We start from the raw sequence: 24757 nt of genomic DNA, 5'->3' as shown, positions 1-24757 counted from the left end.
GTGAAGAATGGAGTGGAGGGGGTGGAGTGGAAGAAAAAAAATCTCTTGGTTTCTGCTATAATGCCCATCTATGCTATTGTAATGCTTTCTAGTATTCCAGCCCTCTTAAAGTGTTTCAGTCCCTTTTCTCTCTGATAGTACTTTACCCCTTAAAATTTCTCACTCCTTATTTTCTAACTTGACTTATATGCAGTATATTGACTCCCCCTCACAACCTTTTAGCTACCCAGGAGGAGAGTGGAATCTTGGTTAAATTTCTGTTTCCCCTCAATTGCCAAGTTCCTAGGCTGAACTTTTGACTCTCCTATGCACAACATCCCAAACAAAACATCCCCTTCTATTTACAACCTCTCTGTGAACATTTTACCCTACTATGCAGAAGAACCAATAGAGGAGGGAAAGCAACTATTTTGCAACCCATATTTTACAATGAAGCTCCTAATACAAAATGGGTGAAATTCTTACTCCTTCACACAGATCATTTTCCTTTTTCATAACTTGGCATTGAACACGTTCTCTGTGGTAATTACTGTAGAGGAAGGTTGTGGTTAAGGGGCCAAAGAAGGGCATGATGAACATTAAGATCAGGGCTAGGGTTGCCAGGTTCAGGGCCTGAGACTGATCCTGTAGCTTTAGGAGAAGAGAAAGTCAGCCAAGTGCAGGTGTTCTTGCAACACTGTAATGGGAAAAACCACAAGGTGGAATTCTCCCTTCCCTCTGCACAACTTTTAAAGATACAGAAGACCTCTTGGAGGCAACCAAGAACCTGAATCTGGCAACCCTAATCAGGGCTATTCATGACACTTGCTACGAAGGATCTCTATGGCAATTTTTGTGCCTTCCTGCATGAAATGTCCTGCATGACATTTAGTACAAATCCTCTTGAGGCCATTGTGTAGTCACTTTGCCCCTGTTCAAACATTACATTTAAAGAGTGTACAGTCTGTGTACCCAGGTACACAAGTAGTTGGGCTTTGCACTCGTACAGTTATTCACATATAACATTCAATGAATGTACAGTCTCTGTTATATACACATTTGCTGCCAGGAAAAGAAAATGGCTTCAATGACACTCATTAAATGCACCACTGAAGCAATTCCCTGGCAACAAGGCAAATTATGCTGGGTCTGTTATACTTCCTGAAACTCTTTCCTGTCAAGGTATACATTCAATAGAGTGAGTTTTGGTGGAAACAGGAATGTAGTTTTACTCTTTTCATTTTTCCTGCAGATCCTTAAGTTTTTAAAATCAAAACACCAACTTTAAAAAACAAATACTAACTTCTGTAACTATCATAATTATAGCTATTAAAACACTGCATTTTTCATTGCCTGCTATTCTTAATGTACTGTATGTATGGTTGATGCAGGCTTTCATAGAACAATCCTATACATATCTACTGAGATATATGCCCTATAGAGTTCAATAGGACTTACTCATAAGTAAGTCTCCAAGAGCTCTTCTGTATCTTTGTGCAGGGGAACCACACCTTGTGGTTTTTCCCATTAGTGTTGCAAGAAAACCTGCACTTGGCTGAATTTTCTCTTCTCTTAAAGATACAGAATCATTCTCAGGCCCTGAGCCTGGCAACCCTAGTAGGGAATGCTTATCAAATTTGTAGATGATACAAAATTGGGAGGGGGGTAGCTAATACCCTGGAGAACAGAAACAAAATTCAAGGGGATCTTGATATGCTGTTCGTTGGAAAACAACACAATGAATTTTAACAAGGATAAGTGTAAAGGTCTACACATAGGAAAATGAAACTGGGTGCAGTTATAAGATGGGGGATACTTTGCTCAGTAATACTACATGTGAGAAGGATCTTGGGATTGTTGTTGATCAAAAGCTGAATATGAGCCAACAGTGTGATGTAGCTGCAAAAAAACCTAATGCTATTTTAGGCTACATCAACAGAACTACAGTTTCCAAATCATGTAAAGTAGAAGTTCCCCTCCATTTGTTACTGGTTAGGCTTCTTCTTGAGTACTTCATCCAGTTCTGGACACAGCACTTGAAGAAGGATGCAGAACAGATTCAGAGGAGGGCAACAAGGATGATCAGGGGACTGGAAACAATGTCCTCTGGGGAGTGACCGAAAGGTTGTCACACAGAGGAGGGCCAGGATCTTTTCTCAATCATCCCAGAATGCAGGACACAGAATAATGGGCTCAAGTTACAGGAAGCCAGATTTTGACTTAACATCAGGAAGAACTTCCTAACTGTTAGAGCAGTATGACAATGGAACCAGTTTCCTAGGGAGGTAGTGGGCTCTCCAACACTGGAGGCATTCAGAAGGCAGCTGGACATCAACGTGCTGATTATATTTTAAGTGGGATTCCTGCATTGAGCAGAGGGTTAGACTCAATGGCCTTATAGGCTGCTTCCAACTCTACTATTCTATGATTCTGTTTGTGGTCCTTCACACAGATCTCATTCACCTCAAACAAGTCCAGAATCCCTCTAAGGCAGCCTTTCCCAACCAGTGTGCCTCCAGATGTTGTTGGACCACAACTCCCATCTTTCCTGACCATTGGCAATGCTGGCTGAGGCTGATGGGAGTTGTGGTCCAACAATATCTGGAGGCACACTGGTTGGGAAAGACTGCTCTAAGGAATCCCACTTCAATTCAGGATTTGGGAGTCATACATATCTGGTGCATATCCTCAATGATCTCAAGCATTATCTACAATTGGAATGGGGAACCTCCAGCTGAAGGTCAATCATGATCCACCAGACTTCCTCATTTGGCCTGCAAGACCATTTTACACAATCCACACTCAACAAACTTACATCATACAGGTAAGGGCACATCTTGTCCAAAAGGGCAGGTCTTAGCCAAAGCCCCCTTGTGCAGCTTCCAAAGCACCCAACAAACAGCTGGTTGTCAGGAGCTTTTGAGGTTCTGTGCAAAGCAGAAACCCAGTGTGAAGAAAGATTGCCCTTCCTGCACATCAATTGATGTGAAGGGAGGGCAACTCTGCTTAGTCCAAGTGTTTAAGAGAGCTCCATGCAGGGATCTTGTGTGCTTTTGAATGTAGTGCTAAGCAGGATTGCCCTCCATGCTCCTCCCCCCCGCATCAGCTGATACAAAGGGAGGGTGATCCTGCTTGGTCTGTGTGTGCGAGAGAGCTTCCTGCAATTAACTCTCTTGCACACCCACACCCAGTGCTCAGCAGGATCTCCCCCCCCCATTGGCTGAATGCTCAGTAATGGTCAGATAGAATTTAACCTCCATGTAAGCTTTGTGCAAACAAATCAGGGTGAATGCTGAAACAGGTCATCTTAATCTATTTATTTATATACCACATTTTCCACAAACACGTCTTTGCTCAAACAGGTCCATATAAAGGACAAACAGTTTAAATACAGTAAAGTAAAGGTAAAGGTGTCACCACACTTGTAGTGCGAGTCATTTCCAACTCTTAGGGTGACGTCTTGTGATGTTTGCTAGGCAGACTGTATATATGGGATGGGATTGCCAGTTCCTTCCCCGGCCTTTCTTTACCCCCCAGCATATGCCGGGTACTCATTTTACCAACCACGGATGGATGGAAGGCTGAGTGGACCTCAACCCCTTTTACCGGAGATTCGACTTCCTCCTTCCATTGGAATCAAACTCCGGCCGTGAGCAGAGCTTCGGCTGCATTACCACCGCTTACCACTCTACAACAATAATACATAACAAAAAGTACAATATCACCATGATATAACACTAAAAATCTCAAATAAATTAACAGCTCATTTAACATATATAAACATTTAAATTAACATAAATGGACTGCCTTCAAGTCAACCCGACTTATGGCAACCCTATGAACAGGGTTTTCATGGTAAGCGGTATTCGGGGGGGGTTACCATTGCCTCGCTCTGAGGCTAGTCCTCCCCAGCTGGCAAGGGCCTGCTCAGCTTGCTACAGCTGCACAAACCAGCCCCTTCCTTGTCTGCAACTGCCAGTTGGGGGGCAACTGGGCTCCTTGGGACTATGCAGCTTGCCCATGGCTGCACAGGTGGCAGGGCACGTAACCCCTGAGCCACTCACTTTGGGGGTGATCTTGAGCTGGCCCTTGACACCCAGGAGACACGAGCGGGGATTTGAATTCACAGACTCTGTTAACAGCTCATTTAACAATATAAACATTTAAATTAGCATAAAGCTCACCAATAAGTCAAGTCAAGTATTCAATAGCTCTTGACACAAAAATAGTTTGAGCTGATGGCATTAGTACCTGGCAATTGCCCATCTTTTAACCAACCCCCCCATTTTTATGCCTGAACCCGAGAAAGTCAGACTGTCTCTTCAGATTTCTTCTGGAAGCAGCTTAGGCCCCTAGGGCTGGAAGGTGGAGCAAGACAGGTAGAAACAGCCATCCCTTGATGGAAAACACAGTCTCTCTCTTTCTCTCTCCTCATTGTGAGAGAGATTTTACACAGATGTACAGGAGGAAATTGATCACACACCAAAACAAGATATGATGGGGGACTAGAATGCAAAAGTAGGGAACAGAGAAGAACTAGGAATTGTGGGGAAATGGGGCTTAGGTGACAGAAATGAAGCAGGAGAAAGACTTATTGAATTCTGTGAAGCCAATGATTTGTTTCTTGCGAACACAGTTTTTGAGCAACCAAAAAGACGACTGTACATGTGGACATCACCAGATGGTCAATACAGGAATCAAATTGATTATATAATTGGAAACAGAAGATGGAGAAGTTCCATACTTTCTGCAAAAACAAGACCAGGAGCAGACTGCGGTACAGATCATGAACTGATCGTATCAAAAATCAGAGTAAAGCTAAAGAAGAACAACAAAGCACTCATAATGCCAAAATACAATTTAAATAACATCCCAGAAGAATATAAAGATCAAATAAGGAACAGGTTTGAGGCTTTAAACTTAGTTGACAGAGAACCAGAAGAACTATGGACTGAAGTCAGGGACATTATCAGGGAAGAATGCAAAAAGACAATACCTCTAGTTAAAAAGAGAGAAAGACCTCAATGGACGACTGAAGAAACTCTTCAAATGGTTAAAGAGAGAAGGAAAGCAAAAGCAAAAGGAGATAGAAACACAGTCAGAACCCTAAATGCAACTATACAATGACTAGTATGTAGAGACAAAGAAAACTATTACAATAGTTATTATATAGAAATAGAAGAGGACAACAAAATGGGAAGAACAAGAGCCGTATTCCAAAGGATGAGAGAAATTAAAGGGAAATTTAAACCACGAGAAGGGATGTTGAATAATCCACAGGGGAACACACTGACTGACCGAGATGAAATAAAAGGAAGATGGAAGGAATACACTGAAGAACTCTATAAAAGAGATGACAGGATGACAGATTCATTCATGGAGGAACCATATGACGAAGAACCAGAGCTTTTAGAATGTGAGGTGAAAGCTGCTCTTAAAATTCTTGGAAGAAACAAATCACCAGGAATAGATGGCATACCAATAGAGTTGCTACAAGCTACTGGGACGGAATCTGTCCATATTTTGACAAAAATTTGTCAAGAAATATGGAAAACTAAATAATGGCTCACAGACTGGAAGCGTTCATTATATATCCCACTTCCAAAGAAAGGGGATCCCAGAGAATGAAGTAATTACTGAACTATTGCCTTAATATCCCATGCAAGTAAAGTAATGCTCAAGATTCTACAAAAAGGCTCTTACCATATATGCAGCAAGAAATGCCAGACGTCCAAGCTGGATTTAGAAAGGGAAGAGGCACCAGAGATCATATCGCAAACATACATTGGATAATGGAACAGACCAAGGAAATTTCAGAAGAAAATCACCTTGTGCTTTATAGATTACAGCAAAGCCTTTGACAGTGTAGATCATGAAAAACTATGGAATGCTTTAAAAGAAATGGGGGTGCTGCAGCGTCTGATTGTCCTGATGCACAACATATAATCTGGACAAGAGGCTACTGTAAGGACAGAATATGGAGAAACAGATTGGTTCCCCATTGGAAAGGGTGTGAGACAGGGGTGTATTTTGTCACCCTATTTGTTTAATCTGAATGCAGAACATATCATATGGGAAGTGGGATTGGACCAAGATGAAGGAGGTGTGAAAGTTGGAGGGAGAAACATCAATAATTTAAGATATGCAGATGATACCATACTACTAGCAGAAACCTATAATGATTTGAAAAGAATGCTGATGAAAGTTAAAGGGGAAAGCACAAAAGCAGGACTACAGCTGAACGTCAAAAAGACTAAAGTAATGACAACAGAAGATTTATGTAACTTTACAGTTGACGATGAGGACATTGAACTTGTCAAGGATTATCAATACCTCGGCACAGTCATTAACCAAAATGGAGACAATAGTCAAGAAATCAGAAGAAGGCTAGGACTGGGTAGGGCAGCTGTGAGAGAACTAGAAAAGGTCCTCAAATGCAAAGATGTATCACTAAACACCAAAGTCAGGATCATTCAGACCATGGTATTCCCGATCTCTATGTATGGATGTGAAAGTTGGGCTGTGAAAAAGGCGGATAAGGGAAAAATCAACTAATTTGAAATGTGGTGCTGGAGGAGAGCTTTGCACATACCATGGACTGCGAAAAAGACAAATAATTGGGTGTTAGAACAAATTAAACCAGAACTGTCACTAGAAGCTAAAATGATGAAACTGAGGTTATCATACTTTGGACACATCATGAGAAGACATGATTCACTAGAAAAGACAATAATGCTTGGGAAAACAGCAGGGAGTAGAAAAAGAGGAAGGCCAAACAAGAGATGGATTGATTCCGTAAAGGAAGCCACAGACCTGAACTTACAAGATCTGAACAGGGTGGTTCATGACAGATGCTCTTGGAGGTTGCTGAGTCATAGGGTCGCCATAAGTCGTAATCGACTTGAAGGCACATAACAACAACAAATCTTAGAAAAAGGGAGAGGACAAGATGGATGACAAGGGAGAAGAAGAGAGGACAGGAGGAGATTTGGTTAGTTTATTTCTTTCAAAATCTTTACAGGAAGGCAACCTTGTTTCATCTCCCCACTTTTTTGTTTGTGAGAGGGGGTGAGAAACCAATTAGAAATGTCTACCACCAAGCTAAGGCTAACCTCCTGATCACACAACCCATTTTGATAAGGCTTCTGTAAAAGGAAATTTGATTCTCAGAACTCCACTGGAATTCTTTAAATGTGTCAGCAAAATAAGAGAACTGCTGAGATAATTTACTTTGCTGGAACCTTTTTTTTTTTGTCAAAGTTTCACATAAGAAATGACTAAAGAAACTATATAACTTCAGCAAGAGATTAAAATTAATGCTGCCATAAAACTAAAGGTGATGGATAAGAGTGCCACCCATGGGCACTGCAATCTACAGTCAATTTGAGGCTGATGGGATAGAGCTCTGCTTGAAGACCGTGGACAGTCGATACCACCAGTAAGAGTAGTACTGTGCTAGGTAAAGCCATGATCTGTCAGTAGACAGGGTGGTGCAAGGGGTTAGAGTGCTGGACTAGGACTAAGGAGACCCAATCAGCCATGAAACTCACTGTTTAGACCTTAGGCTACTCACAAACTCTTAGACTGACCAACCTCACAGGGTTGTTGGGAGGATAAAATTATGGGTGTGGGGGGAAGAACCATGTATGCTGACTTGAGCTCATTGGAGAAAAGGTGGGATATAAATGAAATGACTAAATAAATAAAAAGCAGCTTCACATAATGTGGAGACTGCACCGTAAGGACCTTTTGAGACAATCAGAAAAAACAGAGTTTCCAGAAGCTTCTGTTATCCCATATAGTACTAGGCTGCAAATCCTGTGGCATCCATAAACCAGGGATGGGGAACTTGTGATTCTCCAGAGTTTGTTGAATTACAACTCCCATCATCCCTGACTGTTTGGCCATGCTGACTAGGACTGAAGGAAGATGGAGTTCATCAACCTCTTGAGGGTCATAGGTTTCCCATCCCTGCCATCCATTCTTTACATGTAAGAATACGTTCTTCACAAGAATTTTCAAGTTCAGTGAAGTCAACATTATCACTGTATGATTATGATAATGGCGTTGCCGCCTTCTGCAGGGGCGTGTTTGCTGCCACCCTCATTTTGGAGAAGGCTCATGAAGGTTCTCGAAGGTTTCAAATGAGTCAGGTGTTGTCCTTCTACCAATCAGGTGAGGGATAGAGCGGGTGTATATAAGACCGCTCTGCCCTTAGAACTTGCCTTTTTTGCCTCGCGGCAGCTGCTTCATTCCTATGTGTGCATAGGGGCTTTGAGCAGTATCTGCCTGGTGCTTCATCATCGCCTTCCTTGCTCACCGGTTGATTCTCTACCTCCTGATTGAATTACTGTAACGAGGTTTGATTGCGGCATTTCCCGCCTCGCCGCCGTGTGCGCAGGGGCATCACTAAGGGGATGCGGGAGGTGCGGGCCACACCCGGGTGACATCATGAGAGGGGTGACACCCAGAGCCGCCCCGCCCCTAGGCATTGGGAAGCAGGTCAGCCAAGCAGCCGAATCCTCCCCAACCCAGCTGCTTAGCTCGTTGGCGCTCCAGCTCTGGGTGCCTGGGGGGAGTCCGGGCTAAGGAGGAGCCAGCCCAGCCTGGCCTGGCCTCCACCGCCTCCGCCTCTTTGCGGCTCCTGCTGAGGCTGCCAGGCCGCTTGGGTGCCGTCTTGGGAGCGGGCAGGGCCAGGTGCGGTTGCTAGGAGACGGCGCCCGAGCAGCCTGGCCAGGGCCGGCGTAACACAGTAAGCAAAGAGCGTGGCAGGAAGGTGCAATGCTTGAGGGGTGCCACAGGTGCCCCTAAACCTGGAAACAGGGGTTGGAGCCGGAGCAAGTGCCCAGGAGAAGCGGGCCATGGCAGCGCACCTGAAAGCAGCGCTCAGCTTCAGTGCTGCTGAGGACAGTGAGGCTGCTGGGGAATTGCAGGCACTCCTGGAGCGGGTGCTGAGCCCTTCGGCGGGCAGCGGTAGTGAGGCAGTGTCTGAGGCGCTGACTTGGTGCCATTGCCTGCTGGTGGGCGGCGAGCCCTGGGACAGCTTCGTGCAGGCGGTGAGGGCCTACGACCCGGCCACGCTCTGCAGCCTGGTGTGGATGGCCAACTTCATGGCCTACTGCTGCCGAACCTGCAGCATCTTGCCATGCATGAGCCTCCGCGCCGAGTGCTTTCACCAAGGGGCGAGGGAGGCGCGCCGGCATTCCCAGGCCTGCTTCTCTGGCTGGATGCCCCTCCGGTGCGTGCCCTCCCATGATCACCAGGAGATTTGGGGGCTCGCCAAGAAGCTACCGCACTGGGTGACACCAACCCTAGTGACGCCACTGTGTGTGCGGCTTCCAGCCTTTCGAGCCAAGCCAATTGGCTCAGGTGCAGAGGGGTGATTTAACGGTGGTGTTCTTTCGTTCACCCCTTCTCCCCGCCAGTCAGCTGGGCGTTTAGCCAGCTTTGATTAATCTTGCCTGCTCTTTATTGCTGTGGTTGTTCTTCATTGGCTTTTTTGCCTGCTCATTATCACTGCATTTGTTCTTCGTTGGGGGGGGGTTCGTTTTCATGCCGTTTAGTCAACTGCCCCCCCTTAATTTTCCCTGCTCATCAGCTGAGCTGCGAGGTCAGTCAGGCCTGCGCAGCCTCTTGGCTGGGTTATGGCTGCTGTGCCTATTTTGCCTCCGTCTGCTGCTTTAATTCTACAGTCCTTTTGCCTGTGTGGCATAGGGTACAAGTTTGGGAGCAAATTTGCAGCGGATTGTTGGCAGATTGTGAGTGAGTGGTTCTCATTGTTTAGAAGTGGTTTATCTGTTTGATATTTTAATAAAGTAAATTTAGTTAAATAGATATTTAAATAATATAAATAATTGATTGATATCGCCCCTCCCCTTATTACATACCCCCCCGATATTATTTTTTCTTTGGGTAGCTTGTATTTGTTTGATTGCTTTGTGGCCTCCTGCTTATATATTTGATTTGGTCACTTAGGTTGCTGCTTGGGATATAATTTATTTATATTTTTACTTGGTTTTGCCATAGTTTCTTTTAAAGTGCTTTCTGTTGACTTGTCTCCTGTGAGTATTTATTGATCTTATTGTTGTTGTTGGTGGTGGTGGTGAAAGTGTAGTAAAATTACACCATGCCACCCAAGAAGGTTCAACAAAAAAGAGGAGTCCGGGTGGTGAAGCAGACTTCTAAACGCCCACTATTGCAACAGGATCGCCTGTCTTCTGATGAAGAAGAAGATATGGGAACAATTTGTGCCTTGGTGGCAAGGGTGGAGGCACTTGAGAATGAGTGCAGGCATCCTGTGGAGCCGGGGGCTGGTCCAAGCTCCGCCCCTTCAGGTAAGAAATCGGCACAATGGGCTGGTAAGCTACCTATATCTCATATTCTTTCTGATTTGGTTTCCAGGATTCATGTTCTTGAATCAGCTGCTCCTAGAGATGAGTCTACGGTCAGTGCAGGCCTGCCCACCTGGTGCTCCTGAGGCCTCATCTTCCTTCTTACCAGTTTCTACTGCTGCTGGTGTTCTTCAAGAACAGCTCCCTCTTTCTATACCAACTGGAAGTTAAACACTACCTACTGCATCCACTGGTGTTGTCCCTCCTGCCATAGTTGCATCACCAGCAGCCTACACAGGTGAGAGGTCTGCACCAACACATACTGTAGGTACAATGGTACAGGCACAATGTGTGGATATCCAGCAATCTACCCATATTGCTGCTCCTCAGGTACAAGAGGGTGCCGCACAACCTCTAGTTTATATGGGAGGCATTTTGGTTCTGCAGCAGCCTCAGCTTCCATGGCCTGCTGTGGCGGTAGCTCCATGGCAGCCATCTTTTGCTCAATCTAATCAACCTGCTGTTTCCTTGCCTCTGCCTCCTGTTGTTTACCCTCAGGGTGACACTTCCTTGCCATTGGGTGATCATTTATTGCCTGCCACGAAAGAAAAAATTTGGCGTGGGGAGTATATCGATATATTTACTCTCCTCTTTTATGAATCGGAGACGAAATCCAAAGAGAGTCATGATCAGAATGATCGGGAGGTGGTCATAAAAAAGAAAGTTGATCGCATATGGCCTAATTGGCTTAATGCATTTATGGTATATATGGGCGTGATGACTCAGGCATATCCGACCAGGGCAGTGTCCATGATTAAATACCAGGACATCATTCACTGTGCCTGTCAGGAATTCTCTGGCACCGCTTGGTTACGGTATGATGAGAAATTTAGACAACAGGCTGCCTTAGACCCAACACTTCATTGGGATGTTGAACATCCAGGTCTATGGCTGCATTCTATGACTTCAGCCAGACCTTCATTAGGTGATTGGGTGGATAGTGGACATCTGTTGGTGCGTGGGCAGATTTCAGCCTCTGGTTTTGGCCAAGGCTGGCCGTGGGTTCAACCCATCAGGTCTGTTGGACCTTTAACAGCACCGGATGATGTTATAGATGCCCATGTTGATTCCAGCATGCCTGTGGAGCATGCTGTGGTTCTCACCCCAGCTCCACCTGCCAGCGAGCCCACCAGGCTCACCAGGGATCAGGGGAACAGCAGCACTCTAAACATGGGTCTGGCAACAGCAGCAGTACATCGCAAGGCCATAAGTCCTATTAAGTTGCTTCCCCTGGCGAGATTTTTGAATAGTTACCCCAAAAGACAGGCCACTCAATATATTTGGCATGGTTTTTCAGAGGGATTTCATATTCCTTTTGTAGGCCCCAGAGTTTCCACCTCCTCAGTTAATCAGCCTTCAGTCCTTGCTATGGCCCCGGTAGTTTTGTCTAAATTGAATAAAGAGATAGCTGCTGATAGGATTTCTGGCCCTTTTCCCTGTCCTCCTTTGGAAAAATTGAGGATCTGTCCTCTTGGTATAGTTCCCAAGAAGCAGCCAGGTGAATATCGCCTTATTCATAACTTGTCTTTCCCTAATGATGCCTCTGTTAATGATGGCAGTCCATCATTCTATGCATCAGTTAGATATACCTCCTTTGTTGAGACCATTAAGGTAGTCAGGAAAGCTGGTAAGGGTGCTTTGATGGCGAAGTGTGATATAAAGTCGGCATTTTGTTTGCTCCCAGTATATCCAGACGATATTGATTTGTTAGGTTTTAGGTTTCAGGGTCAGTATTATGTGGGCAGGGCTCTTAACAGTCAAAAATTAGTTTTCTCAAATTTTCCTAAACCTAAAGGCTGGCTCCCTTTTCACCAACGCAAGGCCCACTTCCTGAATTTGGTGGGCAAGATTGCTCCCCAGTGTGGTATGATTAATGATATCTCTGAGATTGTGTACCTGTTCTATGATTATCAGCATGCCCATGCTATAGTTACATTTATGTCTTCGGCATCTGCGTCTCTTTTACATAAGTGGAAAGATTTATTTTTTAACGCAAATATTGTAATATCTAGACGGTTTGTGAATCAAAATCTTATAGCTTTATTCCATAAAACCCCATGCTGCTACCAAATGGTGAATACTTGCAACTCTCTTATTCAGCTGGATGACTGTAAAGCTTCCCCGCATCCTAACTCTTCTGGACAGCATCTGATATGCTTCCATTCTGACCATTCTATTGCTTCTAAACTTGCTTTTGTTCCAGAAGAAATAGAATTACTACAATCCTTTCAGTCCTTGCCACTTCAATCCCAACAGGAAATTATTGCTAGGCTTGTGTCCCTAAGTGACACTCTTACTCAAGCCCTTTCCCATAGCAAGGCCATCCCGCTCCACCCTCAGGTCTTGATTAATGACCATGTAATACCCAATCCTATATCCCGTGAGGCGGGGTTGGAGATCTATCAACATAATCAGATAATTTCCTCTAACTCTCTTTCTTTCCCCCAAAACCTTGCCTCCTGAACAGAAATCATTTAATAGTCCCTGTGTCTCCCCGACATCTATTAAGAACCATTACTCTAAGGTCTCACCATCGGCCCTAACATTGGGCCCCCAGTGGCTTCGCTCTAGATATCTTGATCCCAAGGAACTGGGCCATTATCCTAATAAGGTCCCCCCTCCTGTGCCTACGCATCTGATGGTGGGTAAGCCCATGAGTGGAATTGGCCTGGTATTTATTGACAAGGTGGGAGAGTTAAACCAGATCACTCCTTTAGAATGACAAATCCCTATTTATATAGTCCCCTCTGCTGGCCTCACCTCCGAGTACCATGTAGCTTCCCCGAGGGTTGCACAGGGAAGGGTAGCTACATCTAATGATTCCCTTAAGTTTCTTATGTGGAACATTGCTGGATGGTCTTCTAAAAAATTCTCCCCGGGATTCCTGGATTTTCTAGGAAACTACAAGGTGGTCTGCCTACAGGAAACATGGTCTAATAAAAACATCAATTTGAATGGTTTTTCTACAACTGACCTATTAGCTGTGCCTGCCAAAGGCAGAGGTAGAGCTAAGGCCGGTTTGTCGATTCTGATATCTACCTCGCTCCAGGCAAATTTTATGGTTCTGGGTTCATGTGATAATATTGCCCTTGCGGGTCTATTGCAATTTACATCTAAATCTCTTCTGTTGGTCAATATATATATCCCTCCTGCTGCTTCTAAGAGGAATATAGAATTGATCTGGGATAAGCTGGAGAGATTCATATTAGATCTGAAATTTTCACATCCTAGGGCATACCTTATTATCCTCAGTGATTTTAATGCAAGAAACAGTTCCAACAATAATGTTCTTTCTTCCTCTCCCATATGGGGCGAGGTTGACCCAGTCAATTATATCCCTAGCCATGAAATAATCTCTAAAGATCCAAAGGTAAATTATACCAGAATTTGTTTGATACAATTGGCTGCTCGCCTCAATTTGATGATCCTGAACAGCCATGTAGAACTAGCCAACAGTGCTGAATTCACATATGCGTCTACCCAAGGCAGTAGCGTGATTGATTACGTTTTAACCTCCCAATCTTTGTTTGCACAGATTTCTAATTTTGCCATAGTTGACAAACTTGATAGTGACCATTTTCCTTTAAATTTTACATTGACACTTAGTGAACATGGTCATTTGGTCTCTTACCAGCAATATGCAGATAAGGACCCTTGCTCTAGCTACATGAGGTTTTACTGGTCTATTGAGTCCTCTAACAAGGCTGCCCGTTTTCTTGCTTCTTCCTGGGGTATGGGCCTTAGATCTCGAATTGTGAATGCTCATCTTGGGGCCTCCCCCGATGTTTCTGATGTTTCTGCTGTTTTAGATGATTATTCACTTTTCTCCTCTGCTCTGTATGAGGCCTTAAGGCCCAAGCCGCATCCCTTTAGTTCCTCTTCCAGATCACTTTTTTCTTACTGGTTTGATAAGGACTGCCTTGAGGCTAAGAACCAACTGAGAATGGTCTATAAGCACTATCGGGATAACAAGGTTCATGTATTACCACCTGAATATTTTACTACTAAAAAGAAATATTAAAAAGAGATTAGCAGTACAAAATCAATGGAAGGCCTTGATAGGTGCTTCCCTAAATAAAAATTCAAAACTTTTCTGGGCTTTAGTGACTGATGCCTTAGGTTCATCTAACTCTTCTCAATGCAATATCCCATCTGCAATCTGGGAACGCCACTTTGCTGCTCTGTTCTCTGATGATGGGAGTCGGTCGCTCGGTCCTTTGACTCATGTAGACTCCTCCCCTTTGCCTATTTGGCCTCCCACAGTGTCATCGGAAATAGCCTCATTGATAAGAAATCTGAAACCTGGCAAGGCTCCGGGCATTGATGCCTTACCATCTGAACTGCTAAAGCTCCATATTGATTGGTGGGCTCCCTTATTAGCCAATTTGTTTCCCCATATTAATTACTCAGGGCAATTCCCTATATCCTGGCTAGAGGCAGTAATTATCCCAGTTTTTAAGAAAGGGGACAGAGGCAATCCCTCTAATTACAGGCCTATTAGCCTCTTATCAATCGTGGGTAAGCTATATGCCAGCTTTCTCAACACTAGGCTGTTGTCATGGATTGAGGAGGAAAACATTCTGGGCAGAGAGCAAACAGGTTTTAGAAAGGGAAAATCTCCCTTGGATCACTGTCTAATATTGCTTCATCTGGCCAAGAAGTATACAAGCTGTCATGGCAACGGCTTGACAGTTGCTTTCATGGACCTTAAAGCAGTCTTTGACTCTATCTCAAGGGCCAAACTTTGGTCTAAGTTATCTCGTTCCACAATTGATAAGAGACTGCTTTTTCTTATTAGTCACCTCTATCAACATACCACTCTTCACGTTCGCTGTGGCACCGACGGCAGCATGACAAGCTCCATCCCGTCCTCCAGCGGGGTTCGCCAGGGATGTATTTTGGCCCCTATTCTATTTAACCTTTTTCTTAACGATTTGAGAAACAGCTGCTCATCTGATAACTTCCATCCCCCTAAATTGGCAGGGGCCGAATGCCCTCTTCTTTTGTATGCTGATGATGTGGTTTTAATGTCCATATCAAATATAGGTCTAAAACGCCTTTTATGTGCTTTTATGAATTATTGTAATAATAACACCCTAACTATTAATTTTAGTAAGTCAAAGATCATGGTATTCTCCCGGCGCCTGTCTGTTCACCCATGGAATGTTAAGGGTCAGACAATTGAACAAGTTAAGCTGTTCAGATACTTGGGTTTTTTATTTCAGGCAACTCTTTCCTGGTCTTCTCATATCCGCTCTGCGGTCCAATCCGCGTCTAATGCTACTAAGGCTATACTTCGCTTTTTCTTCACTAAGGGCAGGCAGTATATCCCAGCAGTGATTCAAGTGTTTAAATTTAAAATTCTTTCTCAACTCCTTTATGGGGTTCCAATTTGGGCTCCGTGCTTTAATGCTAAGGTTGAATCTGTCCTATCTTCTTTCCTCAGAAGAATTTTTGGCATCCCTCGCTGTGCATTGGTTGCCAGCCTCCACCTGGAGGCAGGCCTTTTTTCTACTGAATGCACTGCCCGGCTTTTGGCCTTCTGATTCTGGATTAAAGTAGCCTATGCCAATCCTGATATGGGCTTCTTACACCTGCTATGGAAAGATTCATATACCAGCTCATGGATAAAAAAATTTCAGGACAAACTAAAGATGCTTAGCCTCTCAATAGATCTCTTGTCTTCATTGGGCTCCGGTTCAGCCAAACACATCATTGAGCAATGCATTAAAGATATTGATCTTCAATATTCTAGATCTAGGGCCCGTAACACTTGCTCCCCTATGTTTTTTGGTTTGCAATTTTCATTCCCTGCCCATGCTGCCTACCTTGTAAATTTGTCTATTCTGAAATATCGCCTTCTGTTTTCCAGAGCGAGATTTAACTGTTTTCCCCCTGTGATCCTTGAGGGCTGCTTCCAAGGTATCCCTTATGTGAATCGTGTCTGCCCTTGTTCATCGACTAAAGTTGAATCACTGACCCATATCTTTTTCTTCTGTAATTTTTATCATGCTGAACGTCTTAGTTTTATTTTCCCTATAATTAATCGCTTTCCTGGAAGATCCATTGATTGGTATTTACCATTTCGTATGTCTGATGCCGATAAGATAACGACAGAAGCTGTTGCTAAATTTCTTAATTTAGTCCAGGCAAAGCGAAAAAATGCTCCCTTTTAATGTGACTTTCTGATAATATTGTTATTTTAATATGGTATGCTTTTATTCCTTTTATACTGTTGTTAAATTCTTTGTACGATCGGTCTGTGACCGTATAATAAAAAATTCACTCATTCATTCATTCATATGTGGACAGGGCAATGCCAATGGGATGCTCAGTGTCCTGTGCTGCATTTGAGGCTTTCAGTACTTTTCTTGAGTGGGCCTTAAGAAGGAGGGCTTGTTCTTCCTCCTCTGCTCATTATTGAGATGATTTCTTGTTTGTGGGACTCTCAGGCAATTCTCAATGTCTACATTTGATGCGGACTTTCAAAGATTTAACTAATGATTTGGGCGTCCCTTTAGCCCCCCAAAAGTCTGAGGGACATACTGCTTCCCTTGTATATTTGGGAATTCTTTTGGATACTCAGGCACAGTCTTCCAGCCTCCCCCAGGATAAGTTATTCACCTTGCAGCAGAACCTTAGGTCTGCTTTGGCATTGAAAAATATTACACTTGCTCAGTTACAAGAGCTTGTGGGACATTTAGTCTTTGCTTCTAAAGTCATTTCCCCAGGTCGCACATTCATCCAGCGTCTCTGTGACGCCATGAAGGGAGTGCACTCTTCTTTTCATCTTATTAGAGTCACAGTTGGCATGCGGGAAGATCTTAAAATGTGGCTCACCTTTTTGGAGGAATTTAATGGCCTCTCCTTCTGGCGTGAGAATTTACTCTTGGAAGCTGAGCTACAGGTACATTCTGATGCTTCTGGTGAATTGGGATTTGGTGTAATTTTTAGATCTCAATGGTGCGCTGAACCATGGCCTCATCAGTAGCAGTCTTTGGGACTCACATCCGATATGACATTTTTGGATTTTTTTCCAATTGTGGTAGCTGTATATATATGGCCTGTCACATTTAAAAATTGCACTGTGCACTTTTGGTGTGACAATTTGTCCACAGTGTGCATTGTCAATGCTCAGACTTCTAAGTCTCCTCGTGTGATGTGCCTGGTGCATGCCTTTGTATTGCAATGCTTACATTTTGATATCTTGTTTGTAGCTCGGCATGTTCTGGGCTTACAGAATAGTGTTGCTGATGCTCTCTCCCACTTACAGATGGTGCATTTCCAGGAATTAGCACCTGGAGCAGCTCAGGATCCGATCCCGTTACCATCTTTCCTGTGGAGCCTTGGCAAATAGAAATTGGGCTCCCATAGCCTCTGCTCTTGCTCCCAGCACTCAGAGAGTGTATTATTATTATTATTTATTAAATTTGTATACCACCCGACTAGCATAGCTCTCTGGCCGGTGAACAACAGATCAATACAAAATACAATAAAATCCAATAAAACAAACCACAAAATACAGAGAATGGGAGATCTAAAAACAATTACAATACAATTTAAAACAGAATTAAGTTAGATTAAAAGCCCTGGAAAAGAGGAAGGTTTTAACCTGGCGCCGAAAAGACAGCAGCGTCGGTGCCAGGCGTACCTCATTGGGGAGACTGTTCCACACTTCGGGGGCCACCACCAAAAAGGCCCTAGTTCTTGTAACCACCCTCCGAGCCTCCCTGTGGGTCAGAGCTCAGAGGAGGGCCTTCGATGAAGAGCGCAGTGTACAGACAGGTTCATATTGGGAGAGGCGTTCCAACAGGTATTGTGGTCCCGCGCCGTATAAGGCTTTATAGGTCAAAACCAGCACATTGAATTTGGCCCAGAAGCAAATTGGAAGCCAGTGCAAGCGGGCCAGAACAGGTGTTATATGTTCGGACTGTTTAGTTCTTGTTATCAGTCTGGCAGCCGCATTTTGCACTAGCTGTAGCTTCTGAAGTGTCTTCAAAGGCAGCCCTACGTAGAGCGCATTGCAGTAGTCTAATCGCGAGGTTACCAGAGCATGTACCACTGATGTAAGGTCATCCCTGCTCAGATAGGGACGTAGCTGGGCTACCAACCAAAGATGGTAGAATGCATTCCGTGCCACCGAGGCTACTTGATCCTCTAGTGACAAGGAAGGATCTAAAAGAACTCCCAAACTACAAACCCGCTCCTTTAGGGGGAGTGTAACCCCATCCAGGACCGGGTATGTATCCACCATCTGATCAGAGAAACCCTTCACCAACAGCATCTCAGTCTTGTCTGGATTGAGTCTGAGTTTGTTAGCTCTCATCCAGTCCATTATCGAGGCCAGGCAACGGTTCAGCACATCGACAGCCTCACCTGAAGAGGATGAAAAGGAGAAGTAGAGTTGCATGTCATCAGCATACTGATGACAACGCACTCCAAAACTCCTGATGACTGCACCCAATGGCTTCATGTAGATGTTGAAAAGCATTGGAGACAAGACCGACCCCTGCGGGACCCCACATTGGAGAACCCACGGTGTCGAACAATGTTCCCCAAGCACTACCTTCTGGAGATGACCCGCCAAGTAGGAGCGGAACCACTGCCAAGCAGTACCTCCAACTCCCAACTCCGTGAGCCTCTCCAGAAGGATACCATGGTCGATGGTATCAAAAGCCGCTGAGAGATCAAGGAGAATCAACAGAGTTACACTCCCTCTGTCCCTCTCCCGACATAGGTCATCATACAGGGCGACCAAGGCTGTGTCGGTGCCGAAACCAGGCCTGAAACCCGATTGAAATGGATCTAGAAAATTGGTTTCATCCAACAGTGCCTGGAGCTGGCCAGCAACCACTCGTTCCAAGATCTTGCCCAGGAATGGAACATGCGCTACTGGTCTGTAGCTGTTGAAATTATCTGGGTCCAAGGAAGGTTTTTTCAGAAGTGGTCTCACTGCCGCCTCTTTCAGAGGGCCAGGGACCACTCCCTCTCGTAAAGAGGCATTTATCACCTCCCTGGCCCAACTAGCTGTTCCATCCCTGCTAGTTTTTATTAGCCAAGAGGGGCAAGGATCCAGTATCGAAGTGGTTGCACATACCTGTCCAAGCACCTTGTCCACGTCCTTGAGCTGAACGAACTGAAACTCATCCAATAAAGCATGACAAGACTGTGCTCCGGACACCTCATTTGGATCAACTGCTATAAACTGGGAGTCTAAGTCCCGACGGATGCATAAGATCTTATTTTGGAAGTGTCCAGCAAACTCTTCGCAGCGGGCCACCGATGACTCAGACATGTCCTGAGGGCCAGAATACAGTAGCCCTCGGACAATAGTGGCTGCATAATGTTGTTTTTTTGCTGCCCACACCGCCTTTGAATACAGTCTGGTGGAAGCACTTACCAAATCATAATTGCATCCATCGGGAGTTCGCCTCCACTTCCACTCAAGCCGTCTCCTATCTTGTTTCATCGTTCTCAGCTCTGGGGTATACCATGGAGCTGTATGAACTCTACATGGGAGAGGGCGTGCAGGAGCGATCGTGTCAACAGCTCTGGTCATCTCCGCGTTCCACAATTCGACCAGGGCTTCGACAGGAGCGTCAGTCTTATCAGCTGGAAAAGCCCCAAGGGCCCTTTGGAAACCTTGAGGATCCATTAGTCTCCGTGGGCAGACCAATTTAATAGGTCCCCCACCCTTGCAGAGGGGAAAAGCCACTGAAAGTCTAAACCTCAGCAAGCGTTGATCTGTCCATGACAAAGGGAGAGATGTAAAACTCCCCACATCCAGATCACCATCCCCATGTCCAGTAGCAAAAATAAGATCTAGAGTATGCCCTGATGTATGTGTTGGGCCACTGACATATTGGGACAGCCCCATGGTTGTCATGGAGTCCATGAAGTCCTGAGCCGCCCCAGCTAAAGTAGCCTCGGCATGGATGTTGAGATCCCCCAGTACTAATAGTCTAGGGGATCTCAGCAATACCTCCGAGACTACTTCCGTCAGCTCAGTTAGGGAAGCCGTTGGGCAGCAAGGTGGGCGGTACACCAACAAGATTCCCAGTCTGTCCCTGAGACCCAGCACAAGATGCAAACACTCCAGACCAGTAGCTACATGGACATGGTGCTTGATGAGTGAGATGGAACTCTTGTAGACCACAGCGACCCCACCTCCCCGACCCTCGGCTCTACCATGATGCTGAACCGAATACCCCGGTGGGCAAAGTTGGGAAAGGCTAACTCCTCCCTCTTCGCCCACCCAGGTTTCGGTTATACATGCCAGATCAGCTGCCTCATCCACAATTAAATCATGTACGAGGGAGGTTTTATTATGTACCGATCTGGCATTTAAAAGCAGCAACTGGAGATCCGAGGGCTGGCTGAGAGGACAACCAGCAATCCTGTGGATGTGAGAAGGACTGGAACAAGGCACAGCCATTACATGTCTGGGCCGCGTTCCCCTTACCTGGCATGTCCTACGCACACCACCATACCTCCCTCTGCCCGTCACTGCACTAATTGTGGCCCCCTCAGGTCCCCCGATCGATGGTAAAACCTCCTTCCCAGGCACATAATAAAACTTAAAATACAACACAAATCCCCAATCACATCAGACAGAATAACATATACCCCCCAACAATCATTCAAAAGAAAAAAAAGTCAAATACACCAACACAATCCCCCACACTCTGTAACAACAGGCCTCAGCACTTCTTCTATCCTGCTCCACCGTTAGAGTCAAAGGGAGGCATATGAGATTGCTCTTATTTCTTGTGATCGTGTCTCTCTTGCCCACAAGGTGGGGTTGGGGCGCCAGCAGCCAGTAGCCTCTTATCTCCTGCCACCAGGCCCCCATCACTGTTACCGTCTCCTTGTTGCCCTCCAGCGCACCTCGTCGCGACCGAAATGACCCACCGTCTTTCTCCCTTCTCGAAGTCTGCACTTCCAGAGCAGTCGACAAAAGGCGCGCCGTCGACCCCACGGGCCAATGGAGGCGTGTCACGCCACTGATGTCGCCGACGTCGCGGACTGATGGAGGGTGCGTCTCACCGTTCCTTTGGAAAACTCCAGGCGTTCAGAGCTGGCAGCGCTCTGCCTCTTGCGTGGCCAATTCCTGTATCACATTTGCTGCAGTTTATGTTATATTTAAAAGGGCAAAATATTTCTGTTTCAACCATCGCCAGACACCTCTCTGCGCTAGCCTTTATTTCCAAGGCAAGAGGAATGTAGGATCATTCTGTAGATTTTAGGGTCAGAAAGGTCCTTGAGGATTGGTCGCGTTCCACTCCCAGGGCCACTTACTGGAGGAGGCCAATCTCGCCCGATTTCCTCCTCCAGATCCTGCCTTTGTTTAGTTTATTTATTTATTTATTTATTTGCATTTTTAGACCGCCCTATAGCAACTGTTCTTTATGCTCATGTCAGTATGAGTCACACCTTTTCGCCACAGTAACTCTGACGATGTTCTATGGTGCTTTTTGCCCTAGTGAAGTATTAGTTTCCTCGAAGCGCGATGTGTCCCATTGTGCCTTATGCTTTTGCGATTGCATGTTAGGTGCAGATTTAGTGAGATTCTCCCTAAAAGTCTCTAAGACTGATCAAAAGGGCCGTGGCAGTATTGTATCTTTACGTAATTGCCAGGTACCTGAATTATGCCCCAGTTTCTGCTATGCAGCAATTTCTGTCTATCAGGCCAGCAGGCCACCGTTATCTCTTTATACATGCAGATGGTTCTGCCCTGACTCAGTTTCAATTTTGGGGCTTTGTTCGGCAGACCTTGTTGGCCAGTGGTCACGATGTAGGAGTCTATGGGCTGCATTACTTTTGGATTGGAGCAGCCACGGCCGCTGCCCTCATGGGCATGAGCGTTGACGATGTCCAGGTGATCAACAGGTGGCATTATTCCGCTTTTAAGTCATATGTGAGGTTTTAACACTAAAGTTTTGTTTTCTGTTTTCCTTAGGTGTGTGCAGCCTTCCAGTCCCTCCGAGGATTGTCCTGTGTGGCCATTCGATTGTATTTTTGGCCAACCAGAGGGCCTTCTCTTCTCTTGCCGGGACGCAGCTGCAGCTTTCTGCTAGAGCAACTGTTAGCTGGGAGGCTCAGAGGGGCATGCTGTGGGATGTATTGATGCCTGTGGTGTGCTGAATTATGTCTTCGGCTGCTCAGCCTCACATCTTGGTTGTTCACTTAGGTGAGAATGACTTGGTGCAGTGGCCTGGTATGGACTTGCTGCTCAAGGTCACTGGGGATTTCACTGGGCTCATCCAGTCATATCCGGATCTCATTCTAGTATGGTCTGATATGCTGGTGAGAAGAGTTTGGAGGGGTGCGTTGAACCCCAACAGGATTGATAGGTCTAGGAAGTAGGTGAATAGCAAGGTTAGGGACCTAGTTTTATCTCTTGGTGGGGCTTTCATTCCTCATGATAGGATTCGGTTTCATTCTCCACATTTGTTTCAAGATGATGGGGTTCATCTCTCAGACTGTGGGTGTGATCTGTTGTTGGAGGATTTTAGGCTGGGCTTGGGGGCTTTGTTTTCTTTGGGGTGAGGGGACCAAGCTTCAGCTGATCCCCTCTTGTGGCATGGAATTCGGGCAGGTGAGGTAATTGGGCTTAAAATTGAGGCAGCTGAGGCATTCTGGTAAAGGGCACTCCCTAGGGAAACATCAGAGCTTAATGTCTGGTGTGGATCTGGGGAGTGTCCTTTGTGGAACCTGCTTGTGCATAATGGTGAATGCCTGTATGGGGGGGTCAGGATGCAGAGACTGGAACCACATACCTGACTCCAACAGCAGGGAGATATAATTTTTCACATCCTTGACTGGGGAGTTACAGTACAAGGTGACTGACTTGTCTTCAGGGCTTGAGGGTCAATTTCCTCACAGTTAGGTGAGCCTCATCTGTCTGAAGTATTTGGAAATTTAATCAATTGTCTGAATTGGATTTAAATTGAATTTGACTTATTATGTGTTATATTTTAATAAACATAACAATATTCCATATCTGTGTCATGAGTCTTCTTTGGTGTGGTGGCAATGGTGATATATAGCGTGCTTTCACACTGCACTTTATTCCATTATTCTGATGATTTATTTCCAGTTAAATTGCACATAAAATTTGAGCTTTCACATGACATAACGGGTAGCTCCAGAATTCTGGTGGAAAGCAGTGGAAGTTTAGCGCTAATTTCCACAATAAATGATACCAGAAAAATTCTGATAGCAGGCTGAGAGCCTGGAAGATTGCAGGAGTTTTGAGCTAGCTGCCACTGCTCACATGACAGCCATCCCAGCATGCAGTGCATTCCCGCCCTTACCAACAGCCCTCCCAGCATGCAGCCTTCGCTTAGCCTTTGCTGCTGCTGCTTGTGCTCAACCAGAGCCTCTGCTGCTGTGCTGCCATGCCTCTCAGCTGATCACAATCGCACCTCTTTCAACCCCCCTCCACGCAGAAGGAACAAGCAGAGCTTTTGAATAGAAAAGGCAGGAAAAGAAGCAGTCTTCTAATGGCCACGGTAGGTGAGAGTGCTGTGTGAAAGACCATTGCATGAAATGCTGCTAAATCGGTACTGCAGTGTGAAAGAGATTTTTGAAATCTGGAACGATTTTTAATCCGTTAAACTAGCGCTATTAGCCCCATGTGTGAAAGCAGCCATAGTATGATGATTAAATTTATTATCTGACTTTCACCATAAGATCCTAGGGTGGGTCACAACAATATAAAATACAATACTAAACACAGATTAAAACAAACTACATTCACAATAGACAGCATCCTAAAATATACATATATCTCAAGTATCAAACACCAGGCTGAATAGGTCCATCTTCAGCATACAACAAAAGCTGTATAATGAAGGTGCCAGACACACTTCTGTGGGTAGGGAATTCCACAACTTAGGGGCTGCCCTACAGAATGCCTTCTCCCAGGCCATCACCACCCAAAAATTCTGAGTGTGGTGGAACTACTAAGAGAGTTCCCCTCTACAAGCCCCCTGTACCTGGGTTCATCTGCTCTTGATAAGGAGTCTACAAGGGGTGATTTGAAAAATCACCCCTTGTACCAGTACCCTAAAGAAAAAGGTCTTTTGTTCACATGTTGACTTTTCCTGCATGCTGTCCACTTGGAGCTGATCAAGAGCAATTCGTTTTCTTTCCCAGGGACAGCCTGAGGCTTTCTTGTAGCAACAGTAGCTGCTGCCAATCAGAAATGAGCTCAAGGAAACATCAATTGCTGGAGCCACACAGGGAAAGAGGAACAAGACTAAAATGGAGGCAAGAAAGAGAGAAAAGAAAACCAGCCTTAAGCAGAGCTTCTGTGTGCTGGCAATGAATGAGCTTGAGGGAAGGAAGGAGGTAAAAATGGAGGGGGGACTTTGGAGAACTCA

Source organism: Rhineura floridana, chromosome 1 (genome assembly GCF_030035675.1).
Source record: "Rhineura floridana isolate rRhiFlo1 chromosome 1, rRhiFlo1.hap2, whole genome shotgun sequence".
NCBI lineage: Eukaryota > Metazoa > Chordata > Lepidosauria > Squamata > Rhineuridae > Rhineura > Rhineura floridana.
This window is presented reverse-complemented; position numbering follows the sequence as displayed.